The sequence below is a fragment of the Rhyacophila brunnea genome, unplaced genomic scaffold (genome assembly GCF_057557595.1).
Source record: "Rhyacophila brunnea isolate RB1 unplaced genomic scaffold, BYU_Rbru_1.0 scaffold_2, whole genome shotgun sequence".
Lineage (NCBI taxonomy): Eukaryota > Metazoa > Arthropoda > Insecta > Trichoptera > Rhyacophilidae > Rhyacophila > Rhyacophila brunnea.
The window spans coordinates 40,345,701-40,370,274 of NW_028232859.1; the positions used below are offsets into that span (position 1 = coordinate 40,345,701).

At 31.8% G+C, this 24,574-nt stretch overlaps 1 protein-coding gene across 1 annotated transcript in view; it reads right to left on the reverse strand.

Moving 5' to 3' along the window:
* Positions 1 to 23,851, reverse strand: part of LOC147072312 (uncharacterized) — a 173,835-nt gene extending 149,984 nt beyond the window's left edge. Inside the window, exon 1 of the mRNA XM_085947452.1 lies at positions 23,359 to 23,851. The gene's annotated coding sequence lies outside the window, so the exon portion shown is untranslated. The remainder of the gene's footprint in view (positions 1 to 23,358) is intronic.
* Positions 23,852 to 24,574: the final 723 nt, after the last annotated feature.

Sequence of the window (24,574 nt, forward strand, 5' to 3'; positions counted from 1 at the left end):
TTAACACGGTGTAATTTAATGTATCATCTAATCACGTGATTTTTTTATTATAACTGGCTACCGTAGTTTGGCCAGTAAATCAGTGTAACGATCAAATAAATGCTTTAATTCATTTTAAATTAAAGATGCTTTAACGGTTACAATTCAAAAATATGTATTTTATATATCGTCACCTCAATACTACAACAAGATAACTCTGATTTGGTCATTGTTGGGAAAATGAAATTTAAACTTTACTTGATAACATAAACCTAGAGCGGAATGCAGAAACATTTGTCATAACTAAAATTTCCTTAGCAGAAAACACTACGCAGAAACATAGTCCTTAGTTAAGAGCATTTCTATTGAAAATAATACTATATTTAAAAATTCTCTTTCCTATAGTTTAGGTAAATTATTTTATAATTGTTAAACGATGACAAAAATATGACAACTGCATTTTATAAATGCAATAACTATAAATACATATTAATATTTAATTATAATACTCTCATGTTTCCGTTATAAGTCATTATACGTGATTCCACAGGCACCACAAGATATTTTTTTAACATGGTAACACTAGCGTCAAGTGTCATTTTATCATCTGGCATCTTGTATTTCTGCGAGCTGGCGTATACAAGTAAAATAATATTCTGCAAATACATGCCAAACGAATTAACACTATCAATATCCATATTGAGATAAATTGTTAAATGAATATGAGTGTATGGGCTGTTTCATAGCACGCGAATTTATTTTGACAGCATCTGTCAGTGATAAAATGGTAATACGAGTCGGAAGCCAACAGCGGTGGAGTGAGGTTGTACAACTTCGCTTGCGTATTCGGGACGCATTCGCCCGGTTACTCGCGAACGGTTATAAATACGGGATACAACAAAAATAATATTGTTTGTAAATGAATTTGACAATAAACTCAACATGTGTGGTCCCATGTGATTTTGACAATCAGTGCCAGTGCTTGAGAAAAAGTGAAAAATATTTATTGTTGCACGGATAGTGCACTTTGTGCGGGGAGTGCGTCAAACGCTGTGAAGCGAGGGGTTGTCCACACTGTTTTTTGTTCACACTGTTGCGCGAATTCCAAGACCGCGTGAACGGCAAAAGCAATAAAATGGAAAACACCACGATGGAAGTGAATGAAACCAAAAAAACGAAGAAGAAAAGAAACGATGATGAAGAGGAAGTGCTTGGAGAAAAAGAAGAAGAATGGCAGACGGTGACCTCTGGAAAAAAACCCAGAAGAGACTCTGGGGTCACTCCAAAGGGAAACCAAAACATCGTCATGATAGCGACGGGAAGTAAAATTCCATTAAAATTGAAAATAGCGCAGATGCTGCATAAGGCAGGAGTAAAAGTACAGAAAATTTACAATAAAAATTTAAAGACGTACATCCAAGTAGAAGACGAAAAAGAAGCAGATAAAGTGAAACAAGCTGGAGAACTCAAAGATCTCGGTTTTGTGACCAAAGAGAATGACTCCTGCTCTTATGGAGTAATAAGAAAAGTCGATATTGATATGGACCTCCAAGAACTGCAAATGGAAATCAAAAGTGATGCAAAAGTAATCAACCTTAAGAGGTTGACAAGAAAAGGTGATACAGGAGAGCTGACAAAGACCTCGTCAGTCAGTATTAAATTTGGGGAGAAAATATTACCGAGAACAATTTACATATATGGAGTCTCTTTTGCTGTAGAACCGTATGTATTCAGGGTTATGCAATGCTACAAATGCTGGCGATATGGGCATATCGCGAACAATTGCGGACGTACAGTAGAAACGTGCCCTAAGTGTGGTGAAAACCACAAAACCTGCGAAAAAAATGAGGAAATTACGTGCATCAATTGCAAAGGTAACCACGCGGCAAACAGCCAAAAATGCCCAAAGTGGCAAGAGGAAAAGAATTGCAAAGAAGCAATGAAAAAAATGAACATACCTTTCAAGGAAGCAAAAAAAAATATGTTAAATAATAGCTATGCTGACATATTAAAACAAAAAAAAATCGTAGGAAGAGATGAAAGCGAAACAATTCAAAAAACTAAGGAAAACAAAAAGAAAGAAGAAGCGGTGGTAGAAGCTTCAGGCTCAACAATAATATCTACAGGTAGTAGCGTAAAGCCTACAAAAAATAAGAAAAATTCAAAGGGGAAGACAGAGGTTAACGCGATGGGAGAAATTATGAAAGTCTTGCTGAAAGGGGGAGACTGGCAGCAGATCATTAAACAACTAATAATTAAAGCAGTGGACTGGGTATGCAAACAATTCAAAGAAGGACACTTAAAGGAAATTCTAGGGGAGGTTCTGGAGCAAAATGGATAATAAAAAACAAATTAGGATTTTACAATGGAATGCCAGAAGTATGAAGCAAAAAAAGGATGATATAGAACTCTACTTAATAAGACAAAAAATTTCAATAGCATTAATCTCAGAGACTTGGCTGAGGTCTGAATTAGACTATATGAAATTCAATGATTACACGATGTATCGAAAATACAGAAGGGATGGATACGGAGGAGAGCGAATCTGGTGCATAAAACACTGGCGTCTAAAGAAGAAAGAAAGAAAGACGGAAGAGCTAGACAAAATAATTATAAAGCCATTTAACAGAATAGGAGTGAGGACCTGATCGAAGGATCCCCTTCTAGAAGAGAAGAGGCGATATGACAGCGAGTCGCAGTCAAAGCCTCGGTAAAATCACAAAAAAAAAAAAAAAATGGTAATACGGAAAGAGGCGTGCTCATAACAAAAATTGTCTATGGTTAAGGATTCCTTAACTCTATACTCAGTATAGTCTATAGTTAAGTCATCCTTTTCGGCGACTTATCCTTAGGATCGAAATCTTAGATTGTGCATGCCGCTCTTAGGCTATAATTATTATTTAAAATAAAAATGGAAAATTATTATGCGTGTCTAATTGGGAATAATTAAACTATGTTCAATTCTATGAAAAAATATTGTAGATATATTCAATTATGGTTTTAAAGTTATCTAATATTTTCAAACACAAAATGTATACAGTTCCCATTGACTTCTGACTTACCTAGGTCTATCATTTTGTAGAAAAGGAAATGTAGAATCATATTCAATAGCTATCTCAAAAATAGTGCAAACCAAGTTATCTAGTTGTATTACATATTGAGGTGACGATATAATGTGCGAAGTTTCGCCCACATCTCTTTAATTTGTTTATCCCGAATAGAATTCCAATAGGCTATACCCCAATACACTACATTTTGACGTAGGGTTTTTAATGTGAGTGTCTTACGAAAATGAACCACACATCATAGACGTGCAATAATGTGTGTTGCAACCTTCAAATATAACAATATTGAATGAGCGTCAGTACATAAAACGAGAGCTGTTGTCAGAATGAAGGACGAGCGTATTTTGACAGGTGTTTAAGTTTATCCCATATTCTAACACACTCGAGATCGGTTGCCTGTTATTCCACACCCGTTAAGTATGTCAGTTCCCATTCTTTCTGAGTTTCCTGGTTTATCCAAATAAACACAAATTATACTCTCGGTTAGTCAACGAGTCAAAATTTAATACAAGATATTTTGGCCCAAATATGCAATTTCCGTAACAAGCTTTTCATCTGCCCTATGCAATGTTTTTTGGTCCCATTTTTATGAAAAGTTACAATAAAATGAATACTCGTTTTTCTTCTTCAGTTATTGTTCGACACTCATCTTAAATCTTTTTTATTATGCTGTATTTTTAACTTCTCTCATACTAGGCACTAATAAACGGAAATAATGATAACTATGTATTATGTTTAGTATCAATTTCGAGGCTTCTAACTAAAAAATTTGTAAGTAGGTATAATACTTAAATATTTATATTATGTCATGAATTTATTATACTTACATAATATTATATTATGTCAGATCTGTAACCGATTTTTCTAAATCAGCAACACTTAAAATTTCTACAATTTCATAATATGTGCAATCTCATATTAGTGTAGCAAAGTGTAATAAGTAATTTTATCATATCTGTATTTTTTATCAGTTCCATTTTATGACCCGCTTGTCATGAATTATATGCAAATATTTCACCTGCCTAGTTGCGGCACTGCAAATATGTTTGAATGATTAATAGAAAATGAGTTAAAAAGAAAAATAATTCAACCACTATATAGTGTTGATAATCATTATTTATTGTAAATATATTATAATAGTCTGGTTGTAAGAGCCCCTGGAATATAAGTAGGACGTCAAAACCAGGAAAACAATAAATTGTGATGACCGGTGATTCAAAACATAAAAAATAGTCCCACGCGTACAAAGCACTGAATACACAAACACTATAAAGATTCGTGACTTTGAATAAATCGGAAATTACTCATCCATATTATGGGCTGTACTGAACAGTCTCCCAAAATATACATCTTTGTTAATTATCTGCTCTGGTTTCCGTGGGTGTTTTGTATAATCTACTATACAGCATCCGTGAACTTGTGTTCATAAAAACATAAATAACAACATAATAAATAATCGCCATTGTACCCGATGAAAATCTATGCCGCATTATACATATTTGGATATTTTTATAATGGCACGGTCAGTTCAGTAATTATTATTATTATTCACATGTGACTCCAATTATATACCCAGCGTAGGATTTTTTGTAGATTCATAATGATATTTTAATAAAGAGTTTTGAACTACATAAATACACTGAGAATATAATCAGCTAGATAGGTACTATAAAAAGAACATATTATATACTGTAAATAAACATCGCTATTTTTGTAATACCAATTATCACTTACACGGGTTAATGCACCCTAGCAACAAAAAAACACATTATTAAATATGAAGATAAAATTATAAGTTTTCCCTCCACAGCCCGCCACTTCTCCACACATGTTATGCATGTATACGCCCTTTAAAGGTGTGCTGAGAGTGTTTCGGGAGCAGCTTCCCAAGACCTTGGTTGGCATACACTAGTAGAGTGTGCGTGATCACTATTTATTACTAAATATAGTGAATCACTTCTCAATGAGTAAAAACCTTCTCGTTTGCCGTAAAATGCGGCACATTTAAATAAAAACTGAGAAATTTTCCCTCGTAGTTAACAAGTTCCAATTTTTAACCGATGGTTATTTTGGTTATAATAAACACTACTATCCAAGACCATCGTGGAATTATAAATAAAACAGTAATCGACTAAAAAACTATTTTATTAGATAGTACATTGTAGTAGAGTACATCGACGATAATTGTAAAATATAACGAATATTTTTTTCTTAATTTATACAGTATTTTATAATAATTTTAATCATCAAAAAATTTATATTCTCTTTATTTCCCGCCCTTCGGAAATAGTATTAAATCTCAATTCTGCGAAATATTTTATTACACATCATTAAAACGAGTGTTCTAAGTGTTAATTTTTGGAGAAACAAAAGTAACGAAGAGGCAGCTTAGAATAACTACTTCAATGTTAGGCATGTTTTGTTTAAAACAAATGCTTAGAACCTTGTAGTATTAGAGCGGAATGCAGAAATATTTGTCATAACTAAAATTTCCTTAGCAGAAAACACTATTCAGAAACATTGTCCTTATGGTTCAAATAGACTATATGACGATCGGGCACATATATGCTAAGAGCGTTTTAGTGTCTATGATCAAATCTATGCCATTCTGACATTTATACATACATATTGTATGACAGCTATGACTTCATATTTACACTCTGTGACACCCTGTGACACAGGACGCCAACATAAGAAACTGGTTTTTCGACATATATATGACCGATCGTCATAGAGTGTATTTGAAGCATTAGTTAAGATCATTTCTATTGAAAATAATACCATATTTAAAAATTCTCTTTCTTATAGTTTAGGTAAATTATTTTATAATTGTTAAACGATGACAAAAATATGACAACTGCATTTTATAAATGCAATAACTATAAATACATATTAATATTTAATTATTATACTCTTATGTTTCCGTTATAAGTCATTATACGTGATTCTACAGGCATCGCAAGATATTTTTTTTAACATGGTAACAATAGCGTCAAGTGTCATTTCATCATCTGGCATCTTGTATTTCTGCGGTCTGGCGTATACAAGTAAAATAATATTCTGCAAGTACATGCCAAACGAATTAACACTATTAATATCCATATTGAGATAAATTGTTAAATGAATATGAGTGTATGGACTGTTTTATAGCACGCGAATTTATTTTGACAGCAGCTGACAGTGGTAAAATGATAATACGGAAAGAGGCGTGTTCATAGCAAAAGTTGTCTATGGTTAAGGATTCCTTAACTCTATACTCGGTATAGTCTATAGTTAAGTCATCCTTTTCGGCGACTTATCCTTAGGATCGAAATCTTAGATTGTGCATGCCGCTCTTAGGCTCTAGTATAATATAGCTTCAAAGTAGTGAAAAAATGTTACGTTTCAGTCAACTATTGAATATACTACTTAATTATTAATCCTGCAACAATAAAACTACCTACTTATGGTACATATTTACAATGCACACATTATATGTGGTCATACAATCCTATAGGCATTTTACAGTACCCTTTCATAACCCATCACCATCAACCATCACCAAACTATGTTCCACGGAACGTGATTAGGTGTTCTGCAAATATAACTGAAGAGTAGGTACCCCAGTATGTAAAAACAAGCTATACGTCGGCTTAATTCTAACATATCGTAACTCATTTGTCTTCCGATTTCATGTTTTGGTGATTTCGATTTACAAGTATGACAACGCATCTATTTCATTCATTTAATATCCAAATAAATTACTGTTTTACTTCCGTTTACTATTATGCTATAACGAAGTCAACGTCCCAGGAACAGGCTCAATGTAACACCATATTATATAAAACTTCAAGTTTATAATATTGTACCTGAAATCAAGAAGATTTGCAATTCAAGGACCCAAAAATATTAAGAACATCCTTCACTAATAGGTATGTTTTAAAAATAATAATTAGTAAATACATAATTATTGTTTTTTTCTTTCATTTTTTTAAGGGGGGACATGCTCAGCGTAGGTCAAAATGGAGCTTTTATTGCATTTTCAAAGCATGATCCTGGACATTCCTTAAACGTTGTAGATAATCTATTTATATAATTTTGAAGCCTTATTATCCTTTATATTTATTTTAAACATTTGATGACTGCATACAGTATTTGTATTACATAAAATAGTATTCTTTTAAACCTATCGCTCTAATGTTTTAGAATATAGTCATATTTCAGTTCATAAATGTACAGTGGTGTTAAAATTTTATATATTTATTAATTTTTAAACGCATTTATAAAACCATCAGTATAATTTATGTCGACATTATTATAGTACGATAAAAAATTATATTGATAATCTCTGTGATCCCAAATTTGACAAGAATTAGGCATTTTATTATTCAAAAAATGGGCAAGATTAACACATTTGAAGATAATTCTAAAGATACGAATTATAAGCTATGTCTTTGACCATTCAAGTGTGATAAACATCCTACGAATAATGATTGTTTTATAATAATTATTGACCTAAGAATAAGGTAGTGTTTTTTTGAAATATGCCATTTCTTTTGGCATTCCCCAGTGGTTAAGCTAAAACATACGGCCGTAGCCATACGCCTTTTGAAATACAATAAAAGCTCCATCTTGACCTACGCTGAGCATGTCCGCCCTTAAATGATTGTATTATTTAGCAACTACACAAAATAAATAAGGTGTTCCGTTAAAATTTCACGATCTGTGAAGTATTCCAACTTAAATTAAAAATATAAAGTTATTAACAATAATATATAAATTCAAACATAAAATTCTTCTCATCACGCAGGTATCGTATTAAATATTTTTAAATATGTGGTGTATACCAAGTGATAGATAAACTATATATAATTTTCATTAATCACAGTGAAGTAAGCGTTGAATTTATTTGTATGTCAATACTCATGTTTTCACCGGCGTAATCTAATAATCCTTCGATATTAAGTTGTGTGTATAAAATAACGGCCTCGGCTGGACTACATAACTATATTGGTCTTTATCACTGGGCACTTCCATGAATTAATTTCCTCCCATTCGTTGCCAAATCTGTGTTTAAAACCGGTAAGTTGTATCTGTTTAAAATTTCATTTCGATATTGTTTAAAATGCGGAAGACTCGTTTTGTATCACACTCGAAATAGTATTTTTTGCCCAATAAATGCAGGCAACCATGATAATTTATGTTCAGTAGAACAAACACACGCGTATAAACTGAAACGAAATTTCGTCACAATGATCCACTGTAAAGCAGCGGTTGTTAACTATTTAATTAATGCGTGCCACCAAAGTCAAAAATTATTCATTAAACTTTCGTAAAATGAAAATATCCATAGTAAGTTTTTTTTCAGATGAAAGGTATTTGGCTTACTTATATCTCATTATCTGAAGAAAATAGATTACATACCTTAATATATTTTTGTCTTATCGTATGTAGTACCTACAACTTAAAATTATTCCTCAAATGTCTTTTTGAAACAATAACTTTTTTAAATCTCTTCGATGTCAATTGCAATATTATTAAATATTTTGTTATTGAATAATAATAATATAAAAACTTTCACATTCATTAATTGAAAACTTAAAATGCGATCATTCAGAATTCCAAAAATATCAGCAAAATAGTTTGTTAATTCTATTAACCATAACGCTTTAAGAAACATTACATTGATTGATACATTTTAAAGTTGTATTGAATCAAAATTATTACTAACTATACATCAATATTTGGAGTTAATTAATTATGAAAAACGTCTCATATGCTATTAGAAGTTAATTATTTTTACAATATACCTAAAATGTAAGAGTTATTTGTAAATTGTTATAATGATTGATTATTTAAAAGGTACAAAATAATTTATTTTTATTGTGGATAGTTCTACTTTTAATTGTATCATTCAACACATATACGCTTTTACCCTTTGCATGAAATCGCACATGCTTAAAAATTTACATCGAATAATGTAAACACAACTTTTGAATGGTAAGCTTCTTATCTATTGTATATTGCACAAATCAACCTCGTACCGTGAGTCATCTCCCGCGCAGCACCAGTTTAGTATCACTGTTATAAAGAAGCGTTTCTCTTTGTTTTTTATCGCGCTTATAAATTTCCTCTCAACACAAATTAGCACGTTTTGTTGTTGAGAGCAGTAAATCTTACAGGTCTTTTCGAAAGACAATATCAATCAGAATCAGTATGAACATACTATCAATAAGACATTAAATATAATACAATCATTATATTGTTACTATACATTCCTAAAGAATATATTAGTCAAAATAACCTACTCTTTTATAAATAGATACATTTATCATAAAACACACAAGATATCTAATTTGAATGTAAGTACATAATATTTCGTGGAACATCATAAATATTATTTATACATGTTTTTTTTTTTTTAAATATATATTTACATCGAATGTGATTTGAACCCATAACCATCGCATACCAGGTACTGTGTTTTAACTGTTTAAGGTACCGACGCATTCACTTACCATTTCACGGTGGTGAAGGGTAGAGGTAAACTGTTCAGATCCGACATAAATAGTGCACAATAAATTTTGTCAGTCAAACGTATTTATTTTCAATTAACTATTTTTTTCATTCAACGAATAATTTACAAGATTTAAGAATGTAACATTCTAATTATTGAATATACAGAGCATAGTTGTCTCTTCTTTTATTGAATTTCTGTTTTAGTTAAAGATGTATTCTTAAATAATTCAGAAAGACTGTATAAGGTATGCGGAATTTATCTATATTCTCTCAAAAGTTTCTGTTTTGCTCATTCTTAATTTCCTCCCATATGCACGTTTTTAAGAGTAATATTTATTAATCTACACGATGTAGGGTTAATATCGCAAAAATGCGTGCAGCCATGTACTTTCATATTGTTCGAAATTAACTCAATGACATGTTTCAAATTCAAAAACTCAATTCTACACCATTTAAAATTTCGAAATAGAAATTTAGCTCTGCAAAAGTAGGTATATCTATATGGATACCTGCTTTAAGAACACCACGTACAGAAGCTGTCGATCAAACTCAAGAAATAATTCAAACGATTCGATACAATTTTATTTCAAAGACGTTTATCCATGACCACCTTTGGTGCGATCAGCTTTGCATCAAATGCCAATATCTTCATGTTACGATTTTGACAGATGAAATATCTACCATGTAAATAAACTGTATCGAACAATAAGATCAATCAAACTTGGATTCTCTCGAGGGAAACTCAATAACGGTCCTCTATCTGTAACCTCAATCGATCCACAGACAGAATATCAAAATAAGCTTAGTCACTCAATATCATAATAATAACTATATTATGACTTATAGTTGTGATTCTGATTAAAGTGCCTAAATAACTATGAACACACCACAACCATCGAAATCCAGGCATGAAAATTAAACCAATACTATTAATTATTATCCATGCAAATGCAGGGACATGCCAAACGGAAGTGTTAGGGGTGCGAAACACTCGGGTGGCAGGATTAAGGGGGTGGCAAAAGTTTGCAGAAAATATGTTTAATGATAAGTACCTATTATTAAAAATGTATCTGTGTTATTCGATTATATAAAATAAACTTTATGAAGAATGTATCTGTGGTCGCCCAAGGCGGAATTCTCTTACATGTCATTAATTATACCTACATTATATACATGCTTCTGTGCTTTATCAGTTCATCGATCGATTTATGACGGTTTATATTATTATTTAGAATATTATATTATTTAATAGGTAAAGTACATCAATATTTTGATGATATATTTGTTATCTTTTCAATAATAAAACACATTTGGAAGGGGCGCGCTAATTTTGTACTGGCACCCGGGCGGCATCCACCCTTGGCACGTCCCTGAATTTATGCAATCCAATGAACACAATATCTGCAATTTTGTTAATATTGGCGAAAATCTTTTGTAATATCAATGTATTAACAATACTAATTTTTATTACGATCTAAATGCATTAAAAATATTCCGATTAAAAATATATTAGCAATTATTACAAGTGCGTACCTACTAACGTATTATATTTACATTTTTTTTTATATTGCTTTCTTAAAAATATGTTGCATTATATAGTAGATACTTAGCCCTCTGTGGTATCTTTATCAAAATCGCATAATCAATTACCAGTTTGACGTAAATGCTATTTTTCTACAAAACATCCCTCCTATTTTTGATTCACTGTTATAATATTATGTTTACGTATCATCTCTATAATATATTTTTATTTTGACATCTTTGTTTTCCAATCGGTAAAAAATGATTTAAAATTTATTGTGTGTAAAAAACTCAGCTCATATTTTCAAATAAAATTAAGTACGTATTAACTAAGTATATACCTACCTAAATATAGAATCAAATCAAACCATGACAACTATAATTTGGGCGATTTGTTTATTTTTATTAACTTCAAGAAACTTGGCATACTCATTCTAACATTTCTCTGCTGCGTTATAAATCGACAAACTAATATTCTTTTTGTCTACCGTTTATAGAGGAACTAAAAAGACGTATATGACCCAAGGCTAGATAGATGTATCTACGTGACTCATTTAGCATGTGATTGAAGAATATCGGAGGCTGCTCGAAGACCTGACGAGAAGTGTTACATGAAGCGCGTGACATCAGCGAAGGCACGTCTAACCATTGAGACACTACATTCTACATACAAAAGACTCTTTAAATCAAAACAGGGTTACCAATAATTAATAGTACCAATAATGGTGTTAACTGTCAATAATTTTTGGTGTAAACTTGTACCTTAAGATATTAAAATTAAAATTTGAAAAAGAATAATAATTGATAAATGTATTCACTTTTAATTTTAATTTACCAATGTTTATTTATGAAAAGCAATGAGTATAATAAACAGACGTTTGATTAAATACTAAATTCACCCTACATAGAATCCTATTCGAAACTGATTTTACCGAAACGGAAAATTAGTTTTTAGTAAAGTTAAATTTATAGTAAAAAAACAGATGAATAGGTGTATGCCATATTTTAATCAAATTATTTAATATAAGTGTAGCAACCGCCCCCTGGAATATACTAAAAGAGTCTGGGGTTCTGAACGGGACACTCTGGAAGGCAGGGAACGGTGGAGATGTCAGGCTACCAAAAGGGAGAAAATAATACAAATCGATACCAACCCAAAAAAAATTCTATCGTCATTAATCTGTTAAGTATATTAATTATGAAATCACAAGGCTTTGTGCATTTGAAAGAATACACATGACATTTAAATGGATGTACAGCGGTATCTTTCATTGAATTTGTTTTAAGTGATCAAAACTTCTACGTGTATCTTATGATAAAACATGGGATTTAATCTATGTTTTTTAACTGTTATGTAGAATCATTCTATGTACAACATAGAAACGAACAAAACATTTAAAATAGTTTTATTTAAGAAGCTGAGTTGTAAATTATTAATGCTATCTAGGCAATGTTAATTAGGTATGTGAAAATGGTACTATTTCACAATTTGCACAACGTGTTTACGATATTGTGACAGCCCTGATTGAAAGCTCTTTGACATTCGAATGCGAAATTTCTAATGCCGCATGTTGAATGGCCAAGCCCCGCAAAACGCTTGTCTTTTTTCCGTTGTGTTTTTTTTTTATAATTTGCTTCAAAGAACGAAAGCCGATTTATCCATACAAATTAAGAATTTAACGCTACGATATATTGTTAATAAAAACGGTATTTGAACAAACATATCGACGCGTCTAAATTGTTATTAAGTGCTTTTAAATCTTCTTGTCACGTCCGTATAGTTTGAAAGTAGAGATAAACCAGCGTTATAATGGAAGAATATAATACTTAACAGTAGTCGCAATACGACCGTTTTCAGTTCATCATAATAATGGAGAAACAAAAACTAGCAAACTATGTGAGAAAATGTCTTGTTGTACCTCGCAAAACATACTACACAATGATACTAAAGATTTACGGTAAACATAACACGAACACAGTTGAATTGAAATGGATATCGAACATGTCAAATCAATTTAAAGCTTATTTCTTACAACGTGCATTTAGGAATAAACTGTATCTAATATTTATTCACAGTTTGTGTTGCAATGTATCAAAAAATATTACGTATAGGTTACCTACCTACGTATCGATGTTTTTATCGATTTATTTAGGATAGTAATAAATTTTCCACAGTAGGTATCGTGTAAATAAAAAAACAGCTTTAAAAAACTAGTAACTGTTTAGATTTGAAAATAAGCTGAATAAGATAATAAATAATACATTTTAAAAAGAGTTGATTAATAAGCCAAATTACTGCATAAAGGAGAAAAAGGATGAATCGAACCATCGACGATGAATTACTAAAAAAAATCATAAAAAAACTCATCTCTTTAGCTTTTCTGAAAAGAAATGATTTTAGATTTATCTTCTTTTCCCATTCGTATAAATATAAATAATTGTTTATATTAAATTTAAAATTGTTATTTTAAATATTTAATCAGTTATGAACATAATACTAACATATTTTATTCAAGCTCTAAATCTAATATAAATGCGAAGAGATATGCAGTTGCAGAGGCAGTGTATTTGTCCCATTTAGGGAATCCAATCCCGGGATCCCGAACAATTTTCGATACCTATGAATCTATTGCCCTGAAAAATCGATTTAATACTTACCTATATGGATTAATATTTACTGCTTACGTACTTTAAGATGTAAAGCTCCTCCAGCGGGGCATAATAAAACCAAAGGCCACCGGTGCCTCTTGCCATAATATGAGACCTACATCACGCAGATCGTTATTGTAGTAACGTTTCAGTGTGAGACGGGATGACTAATAATATTTGTCCCAGCCATGTGAAGCATCCCTTCGTAATTACATCTGTCACCAAGGACTGCGATGTGCGTTCATGAGCTCGACTGTTTGTGATGCGGTCGTACCATTGCATCTGCTCGGATATGTAGATAGTATTTAGATGACGAATTATTTTGGAATTTTTATAAAATAGTAATTATTGTTTTCGTTGTGGTGATTTACAAAATTGAACCCGATTTTTCAACGTTTTTGCGATACTAAAAAATTAACTGTTTTAAAACAGCAATCTCGCTGGAAATTGCCACTTATGGCTATTATTATTTAGTCACACACGGACAGTCATATAAGACTGAATAAAAAAATTAAACTATTAAGCTCGATTTCACCATCACATAAAATATAATACACACAGACAGTACATTTAAATGTACCTGTTGTTCGCGGTATTATTTCGTAAAGACTCCAAATTACATGTTATTTATGAACCGCGAAATACAGCCATAAATGAAATAAAAAAACGGCAAAGTATAAATACTATGTATGTTATAATAAATTGTATGTAAGTAAAAATTGTCTAAGATGTCTGACAAATATTTGGAAATCGTTACTACATCAAAAAAATGAAATGTATCCTGCTGGAAGTTGCCCACAAAATTAATTTAAAAATTAATTATTGTAAGTAATAAAAATAAACAAATACTTCCTTCCGACATTCATAAAGATTTGAGAGATTAGAAATTTTTATTTTTATTTTCCTCAACGAGACCTAATCTAATTAATGTTTAAAAATGCAGAAGTAAGTAATATTATTTTATTTTTATTTGCTGATTACAAATTCGTATATATATACCATATTATATTTGGTATATATTATGATCTAGGTACTCAGAGTTTGTATCTAATTCAATCTAAGCGTCTAAAGTAGTATGATGTTATTAGTTTCAAAGTCGGTAACCTCCATTATTTTATTATATTTTTCATTATTCTGTAACACAAACACTATTCCATCGTTTGTAACTATATTCATAAAATTTAATAGATTTTTTTTATATTTTACGACTAACTTTAAAGGTAGTTATGTATTAATTTTATTGAGGTTAAAGGCATTGGCGGGTGACAAATGTTGAAATTCTCAATCGAATGGGGAAGGACCGAGAATTTCTACGTAGTATCAAAACCAGGAAACTACAGTACCTCGGCCACATTATGAGGGGACAAAATTACACCATTCCCCAACTTGTCATTCAAGGAAAGATCAATGGGAATTGTATTGGTACGAATGCAGCTCCACTGAACTGTTCCGGGTAGCAGACGATAAAGATAAGATCGCCTTGATGGTGGCCGACCTCCGCTAGGGAATGGCACAATAAGAAGAAGAAAGGTATTTTTACTTATGTGTTCGCTGTTTCTAATATTTTACTAAGTAGTAATTGATATGTTTCCTAAAAGATAATATTATTATGCTTGATGGATTGTTGCTATTATCTCAAAATGGCAGAATATGGAGGTTACCGACTTTGAAACTAATAACCTTGTATGATGTGTAGTATTGCGTTATGATGGTTCTTAGATATTAAAAAATATATTATAACTATATACAATGAATAACATAATAGTGTTACATAGTAGGTACGAAATCGATCATTTTTGGGGATGTTCCGCATCCATAGCATTTATGAACCGCAGTGCAGCTTCCGCTGTGATCAAGAATGGCAGAATGTTTGATTCTGAATCCACGGTTCACATGTTCGGAATCCAGCATCATAATAATAAATCATGTTGTTTGGATCTGAAGCGCCCAATGAATCGAATAGGATTCACAAGTGGCTAATAACTATTTCACGTAAAACAAAACTGTTAAGACAAATATCTTCGGAAGGTGTCCAAGACCGACATCAAACTGTAGAGTTATTATACATCATTATTATTTCAATGAAGTAGGAACTAATATGATGCACTAAAGCGAGACCTGGGTCGTTGCTAACATTTTAAAGTCGTCTTTATCGGAGCACTGTGAGTAAATGGCCACGGATGAGTTACAAAAGTATTCGTTGGTCGAACATCCTTAATCCTACAACTGTGTTACAAAAGGTACGTGGTCCAGGTGTTGAATGTCAGGAGGCGCGAAACGTGGTGATGACCGAGGGAAAAGGTGCGATCTTGTGCTTTCCCTGTGCATCGGAGCATAGGCTGGAGCGTAATATGATGTAAGTAAGGGCTTGTCCAAATGACGCGATTTGACTCGCGCATAATAAGTCGCGCAGCGGTGACAAGCGCAAGCGATCGCGGGATTCTCGAAAACACGACGTTTACTGCAATTTCAAAATGAATTACAACCACCTCGCGCTCGATGAGAAAGTTTTTTGTTCACCTAGCTTGTATTACCTACAAGAATATATTTTGCCAGTATTAAATTAATTAAAGTGATATATTAAATCTCAGGACCCACGTGTCACGACTGGGTTCCATTCTTTCTTCTTGCACTCGCTCTTATTTTTATGCCCATTCAAAAGTGAATTACGTCACGTAGCTTGTTCACTGTCACATGGAACGCGCTATATGGGCGGAGCACATTTTTGGTATTCGAGCGTTAAGTGCCGTGGGGCATGCTACATGCGCCTTCTGGATAAAAAAAAAGTATTCATTAATATTAGATTGCAAATGCGGTCTCTTCTTAATAAAAATCTCGGTGATAATCAGTATATTCGTTTCACCGAATAGTAAGTAGGTACCTAAATGAAAACTAATCGATACTTTCTTTATGTGGGTACTGGGTATGTATTCGGTATTGTACTTGAACCTAACAGAATGCGCAATACATAGATGGAGCATTTTCATGGCGGTTGGATGGATGTACCTACGGAGACATTAGTAATTTCTATATTGTCAGTGTATGCTATCGAATTATCAATGTTATCTGATGAAGCATGTCTATAATGACTGTAACATATATATTATTCCAAACCGAGTGAATAGACTAAACTTAGCTTGTCAGTAAAAGATACCGCATAGTTACTTTGAACACTAATTTGATTTTAAGGCTCTATTCAATATTAAGCTATAGAAATGTATTATGCTGCATTCTCTACGATAAATCCTTTCACATATTGTTGGCATGATTGCCTTGACTTGTTGGAGGAATGCAAAACAAAGTTGACTTTAAGAACTGGCTGAAGCCATATTAGGCATAAAACCTTTACATGACCGCATAAAGTGTAACAAAACAAAAGGACTTAAGTGACAGTTATAATATTGGCACACATACTACGTAAGCAACAATAATTATTAATATATCATAATGCTTAAAACATCATGTCAAACTGCATTTTTATTATTATAACCGTTCAGATAAAAATAAATCAACGCTCACTGAGGACCATAGGTTAGCTCAGGGATGGCGAACCTTTTTACGTACGCGTGCCAAAACGTGCCAAGCAGTTTTTTTATGGCGAAAAAATTCTAAAAAAATAGTGAAGAATTTTATTCTATTAAAAAGGTTTATAAATTACAATTCAGTTATTGATATTCTATCTTTCACCGTATTTCTAGCCGAAGGCATATCTTTTATTCTTTGAATATTTTTTCCTTGTTTTCAAATAACTCGTGATGATAAAAGAGATCGAGGAAGCATTTAAACCACTTTCCTTTCACACTATCTCCATCATTGAGCGGTTTTCCATTTTTAGAGATTATGTTTGAGATAAAATAACAAACAGTTATTATATTTGAATGACTGCCGATAATTAATTTCATTAGGTTTGTTGATTGAATATTTTTACGTTCAATTCCCTGATCATAAGTACCGACCTATGCAATCGTATATTTACATTAAACGTAGGTAATGATTTGCCTGCAATTTTTTATAGAATGCGATTTGTCATTATTTATGTATGAATTTCGTCGTTTCCGTTTGCACATCGATTGGTAGGTACCTAAATATATTATGAAAAACCGAAGAAAATACACATGGCTATGTCTTCATTATTTTTTAATATTATATATAAGTAAGTGTATATATATATATATATATATATATTTAAACTTATATATAAAATAGTAATATTTATTTTCTCTTCAAAATGAAACATTCCCGTGCCATGAAAAATCATCTCGCGTGCCATAGGTTCGCCATCCCTGGGTTAGCTCGTTTGCATTTCTGGTCAGTGCATCACAGAATTCGAATTCCACTACGGCACTACATATTTAAATAAAAAATAGATATTGTGGCCATTGTAGAGTCTGAATGTAGACGCACATTAAATTCATGTATACAAAATACAGCCTTATTTCTGACATGTAATACTTTATGCCATCTCTATAAAATGATGATCATGCAAATAAAAAATGGGATCGTAATCAAAACCTTTTTTTTTAAATGCGGATGAGGATATTGTTGATTATAGAAAAATGCTTACCGGTATCTGACAATCTATATACCTACTACCACAATTTGAAAAGTAATCAAAAATTGAATAAATTGAAACTGTGTTCACTGTATAATAATAATTTGTCGGTTTTTTAAAAAATACTTATATTTTAAATGTTGTTGTTTTGACCATACATAAATTCTCAGATATTATAAATATTTTTTATAGATTCAATAAAATACTTTTGTATTTACTACTTACTTATATTATTTTCGTTTTGGAAGATAAACAAATAAATCTCATTGGTTATGTAACTATACATAATAGGTAAGTAATACAAATTATATTTTTAACTTAGCCACAAAATAATAAGATGGTTATATAATATATTATTATATTGTATACATAATATATATACACATATTATATTATATTGAAATGGATATCCTTCGGTATTACAGAGATCAATCACAATCACTAATCAGAAACGATCATGAAACGTTGCAGGGTCTGTCCATAGGCGTACACAACTTCTTCGTAGCAGATTAAAAATTACAGGACATCGTTGGATAAAAAAAAAATGTATTATTTATGCAACCCTATATTATATTAAATATATAAGTTCTAGACAGTGTCACAATATTATACTACTCAATAGTAGGTAATGCTGGCAACTATTGTATCGTTTTTTTCCAAATTAATTTTAAAAAGTAAAAATGTAAACGTATGAAGGTTTACAATCCCTTATTACATTAGCTTATTACTTAGCATAATATTCCTAATAATATTGGAAAGACATGATAAAATATTATTATTATTATCATAGCAACATATAAAATTTCAATATCTTGATCTGACTCTTTTAAACACTTAAAACATTAAAAATACAAGAAGTTTAGGTTTAGAATTCTAAAGGGATTACATACTATATCGTCATACTAATATTGTAAAATATAGACAACGATTTTTTGATTACATGACACACACTCTTTCTGACGGTACCCGTATGTACGTATTCTAAGCCATGCTGTCACTTGTAAATTCAATTCAATTTAATTCAATTTATTTATTTTTAACATATTGTGGACATTACAAATTATAAGTTTAAGACGCTCACAACATGACATTTAGAAACAAAGAAATATAAAACAGTATTACATAAAAAAAGAGATAGATAGTATGTTATTAAACAGTAGAAATATGTACATACAAAAATATTAATTAGATAGGTATATGGAAATACACCGGATGAGTTAATAAGCAGACCCTATTTTAAAAAATATAAAATAACGTCCACCTATACTCATTTTCACGTAGGTGGAATATATCAACACCCGAAGCAATTTCGTTGAACATAGTTATCGCCCTCCCAATTGGCATTACCAGTGATAGGTTGGTTCTGCACCTTGGGAGAATAAACAACTGATGTTCTCTATTTCTAATATAGTTATCAAGGACACACAGGTCAACACTGCCCAGAATGGCAGAGTTTTCATTTATACCTCGCATAAGTCGAAAAGCCGATTCGCGACACATTTCGAGATTGTGTTGGAGTAAGAAGGCGGTTTGTTAATATGGACTTAGAGATAACATTATTCCTATCAAAACCACGGAAAAGTATGTGTTGCGGTATTTATGCTTCATTTAGTTGGAAAGCATTAATTACCTGTTGAAGACACGGATCTAAGCTGATATTTCATTGTTGTGTTCAACTCATGCGTTCTCACGTACAAAGCGTAGCTATATTCAATGTGTACATTGTAGATCGTTATATTGCAGCCCCTCGATTTACCCGAAGTTTCATAATCAATTTGGGTCAAAAGTTTTTTAATAGCAACCTAATAATATTGTGCTGTGATACAATATTATTTTTATATTTTTACGAATGACTCATTCACTATAATCTTTTGAATACGTGCAGTGAAATTGGATAAAAAATGTTTAAAATATTGAGTAGTTTTTAACATTATCATCGAATTATTTAATAATTGAATCGAAAATCAATTACTGTATGCAGTATCATAGTTGCATTGACTATAGCTATACAACAAAAAGTTTCATTTTGTGTAACGCCAATGAATCGGCAGGATGGTCGAGTGCATTGGTCATGGATGCATTTAGTCTATTTCTGAAAATTGGATTTAAAGTGGACGGGGTCAAAGCTCCGAGATTTATAACAAAAGGTCCAGCGTGCGTAGTCATGAATAAATTTAGACACGTGTGGCAGGATCATTTTATTTTTGTTGGTATACAACAAATTTAATCGGTTTTACAACAATGGAGAACCAGCACCTGAACTCATTAAAATGGATTAATGATTTTACTGATTATCGTAACTCAGCATAATCAGCCGCGGGTGATCCACTATCGGATGATGACGTCCCCTAGTTCTTATATATTGCTGCCACGTACATTCGTCGGTTTAATTTAGGGCTGTGGTCTCTTGGTTGCCCTTGGGAATCACTGTCCCATTTCATTTCTCAAACGGTTATTCGACATATTATTATTCTGCCCTTTACCATTCCATCAGCTTTGCAACATCGATTACATCGCGTACTCATGTCTTCCTCTTTATACATTGATTAATTGTGGTCTTTTCGCGTTATGCCCAATACGTATTTTTTCATAGTAGGTACGTTGCGCTACTCTCAGTTTTTTTAAATATCTCTTACGGGTTAATGTTTCACAATATGCATACGGTAGTAGTGGGAGCATACGGTAGTAGTGGGAGCCCACGTCAATTGAATACTTTTGAAAATATTTGTATTATATTAACTCCCGAATGCGCTCTATGTCAGTTTGATTCTGCGAGTAATTTTGTAATTAATATTATTTTGCTTGTGTATTATGACATACAAGTAGGTATGGTATACCATACCGCATAGCTTATAAAAAAAGTTACTGGCATAGTTTTCCGTAGGATAAAATTACTACCAATTCTGAAAATGCAAGAACATAGTAATTGAGGCTATTAGAAGCAAAGACAATAAATTCCCATCGGACTACTTGGAACTTTGTCGCCTTTGCTTATAATATCTTCACTTTTTACTTAAAACTTTAGATAGGACGGTACGTGTTTGTATCAGTTGTCACAAGTTAGTCACAGGGGTTAACAATAACTGAAATACAGTTTTTATGCATTCTAAAGTATCACTATTACTTTTAGTGTAGGTATATTATATACATTGCTGAAGCACCTGTTTCAATCGATCTTCGCTATTTTCCGGGGTTAGGAGCTCAAAGGCTTCTCAAAATCTTACCGACATCCAACATTCCAGCTCTCGTATGTGATAATTTCGTAGGTACCAGATAATTGCACACGTGGACAGATTCACGAACTTACTAAGAAACTATTATGTATATTATTCTCACTACGATATTAAAGAAAATTAACAATCACTTAAAAGCAATGATGACATTTCTTTCACCAAAAATATCGTTTAATAATACCATAGAGGTATTAAATAAAAAGAGGGGCAAGGAATCGCCTTTTTCATACAACTGAATGAAGCAGGCCAACAAGGGCTGACAACTTACGAGAAATAGCGACGCGATAAAAAAAAATCATGGCATCACGAAGGATTTACTTTGGTCATTATAACGTATCCATATAATATAATGTTAACGTGGAAATTTTGCCGCAAATTGATTACCAGCCCGTCTCACCATACTTTTTCACCATACCAGCCTGCTTCACCTTAGTTTCATATAATCTGCCGCCCCTAGAATAATACAGATTGGAGTATTTGCTTTAAATTTTTGAATAAGTTGAGTTTACAATCAATTGGATGAGTGACATCAGTGAATCTATTTATCGAATCCTAATCCTAATACAGCTGTCATAAAGTTAACAAATGAACGGTAAGAAATTCTGGAATCAAAATTAACTTAGTTTTCGTATGCGTTCCATTGTACTCAGGAAATGTGATAAAGTGTAGAACCATAATTCTGTGGCAAATAGCCGAAAGCTGATATGTCCAAAATCTCTGCTTTACAGGGCGAGCACTTAGCAAGTTATGACCCTTATATTTTTTATGTAATGTGACATATCATGTATGGTCACACTGAATTAGAGATAGCGCCATGTATAGTAGACATTTTGACAATTTAATAATATCATAATATTAACCATGACATATCAATCAAAATCCAAAAAGGCATATTTTGGACATATCAGCTTTTGGCTATTTGCCACAGAATTATGAAAGAAAAAAATCGATTCAATTTGAAAAATTAGTTGAATTAGTCATACTGCAAATATGTATAACAAAGAAATAAGACTAATCTAATTAGTATAGTTCATACAAAGTTTTATAAAGATGCATATAAAAGTTCTCTGAAACACAATCATCGTTTGGCTCTCCTAAAATGTAGTATTTTAGACTTATCTCTCTTTTCCTTTCGCACACATGTTATAATAAACATTAAATAAACGCTTAAAATTATAAATATTTTACTGTGTAAAACCATAACATACCCATTACAATAATTAGTACATGTGAGTAGATAGCTGGTTACCGTCACATATTGTCTGAAGTAAAATCTAGAAACGACTCGTTTCCAGCCGTACATTATGATAGCGATAGCAGAAATAATTTTCCAACACGAGGAGAAAATGTTTGCAATATGTGGCAACATTTTATTTACTTAATTGCGTAAATAAACATTATTTTAGATAACATCTTCATGCATCCGCGTTCACCTTTTTTGCTAGAGATGTGCAATTATTAGAAAATATCACCGGAAGAAGTTTCGGTCTCCAAAAAAAAAAAAAAAACTCTTCTGCGTTTTCATCATTGCCCCAAAAATAAAGCGTTGACTTCGAATCATTCGAATTCCGTCACAAAATTGAATGCATCATTGCCCGCCAGAATAATAATACAATTATTATAATTTATTCTAGTTTAATTCATAATCAGAAATAGGCCAAAATGTTTACGAATAGATTGACTTGATGAACTTTTACAATGAAAGTTAATTGAGAAGTTCCACTGCGCCAATTGTAATCGAATTATGCTCAATTAAGGCTATGCTTTGTTTGCATAATAATAAACATTGCGAAATGATAAAATAAACAAAAATCTATTTATATACATTACATAAATAATTAATAAAGATAATAGTACTCACTCTTGTGGAAAATATAGCTGATGATCCAGTGTAGAAAAATAATGATGGATTATATTATTTTTTCTCTCCCAGCATGAGCTAGATAGAAGGAACTATCTTTATAGTTTCACCAGATTTTTTTAATTAGGTATCGCGGCTTTCATAAACGAGGCTTTATATCACTAAGATAAATCTTCTCGCGGCATGCACTGACATCGATTACGAACACAGATTTTAATGTTTACTTTATTAAAAGAATACACACAAAATAATAACAAGCAAAATAGTCCACTAATATAATTAAGATTTATATTAAATATTTTATCTACGGTTTAAACGCAAAAGGTCATTTATAGTATGAAGATTGTCAGGTGAAGATAAATAGTATCAATCATACAGTATGTTCATAATATAAAAAGTAGTTTTAAAAGTGCATGCTATCGGTAGGTAGGCATGCACCCAAACGCACAGAAGACAAAACCCGAACGACTGACAGCAAAGCAACACAAACTCTGCGTCTGTCAGAGACAGAGAATGTAATTTGACCTGAAAAATCGTAAACGCAGATGAAAAGTTTTTTTAAGAAATAAATAATGCACAACGTTCCCTGGCGGCACAGCGCTCAAACTTTTTATTACTTTCTGTAATAATAATAATGTGGTGTGCGTCTCGGCTAAAGGTAAGGTTTTTGAATAAAGAACGATGAACATTTTGTCGGAAAATTCCAAACTGTTTTGTGTGTATTTACTATTATGCGGCCATTACTTTGAACCGATGTTGATAACCAAAGCAAACAATTTTCAGGAAAAACAAAAACATAAATTCTTATAAGTAGGTATATAGTATTATGTAATGTTTCTGTAGAGCTCCAATTACAATATTATAAGACGTAATCAATGTGGAATTTTAGAGATTTTCGAACTTTTCTCGTGACTTATAGATCAATATAAAGTTACTTGAAATTAATTAAAGTGTTTTGATTTTGTAGATACGAAAAATACGTACGCAGGGCTGGAGTAGGCATCATTATAAAAGGGTTATGTTATAAGTTATAAGCAAGAGCCCTGAATTTTTAAGGCTCCTTGGAATTTCCAAAACATTCGAATCACTGAGAATTTCTTGAATAAGTAGTCTGCGAATTGTTATTTTCCACGTTGACCACATTGTCATGAATCAAAAAATATTCAAGCAGGCAACACCGCCATTGGCCAATACCGATCAAGTCCATTTGCTCAGA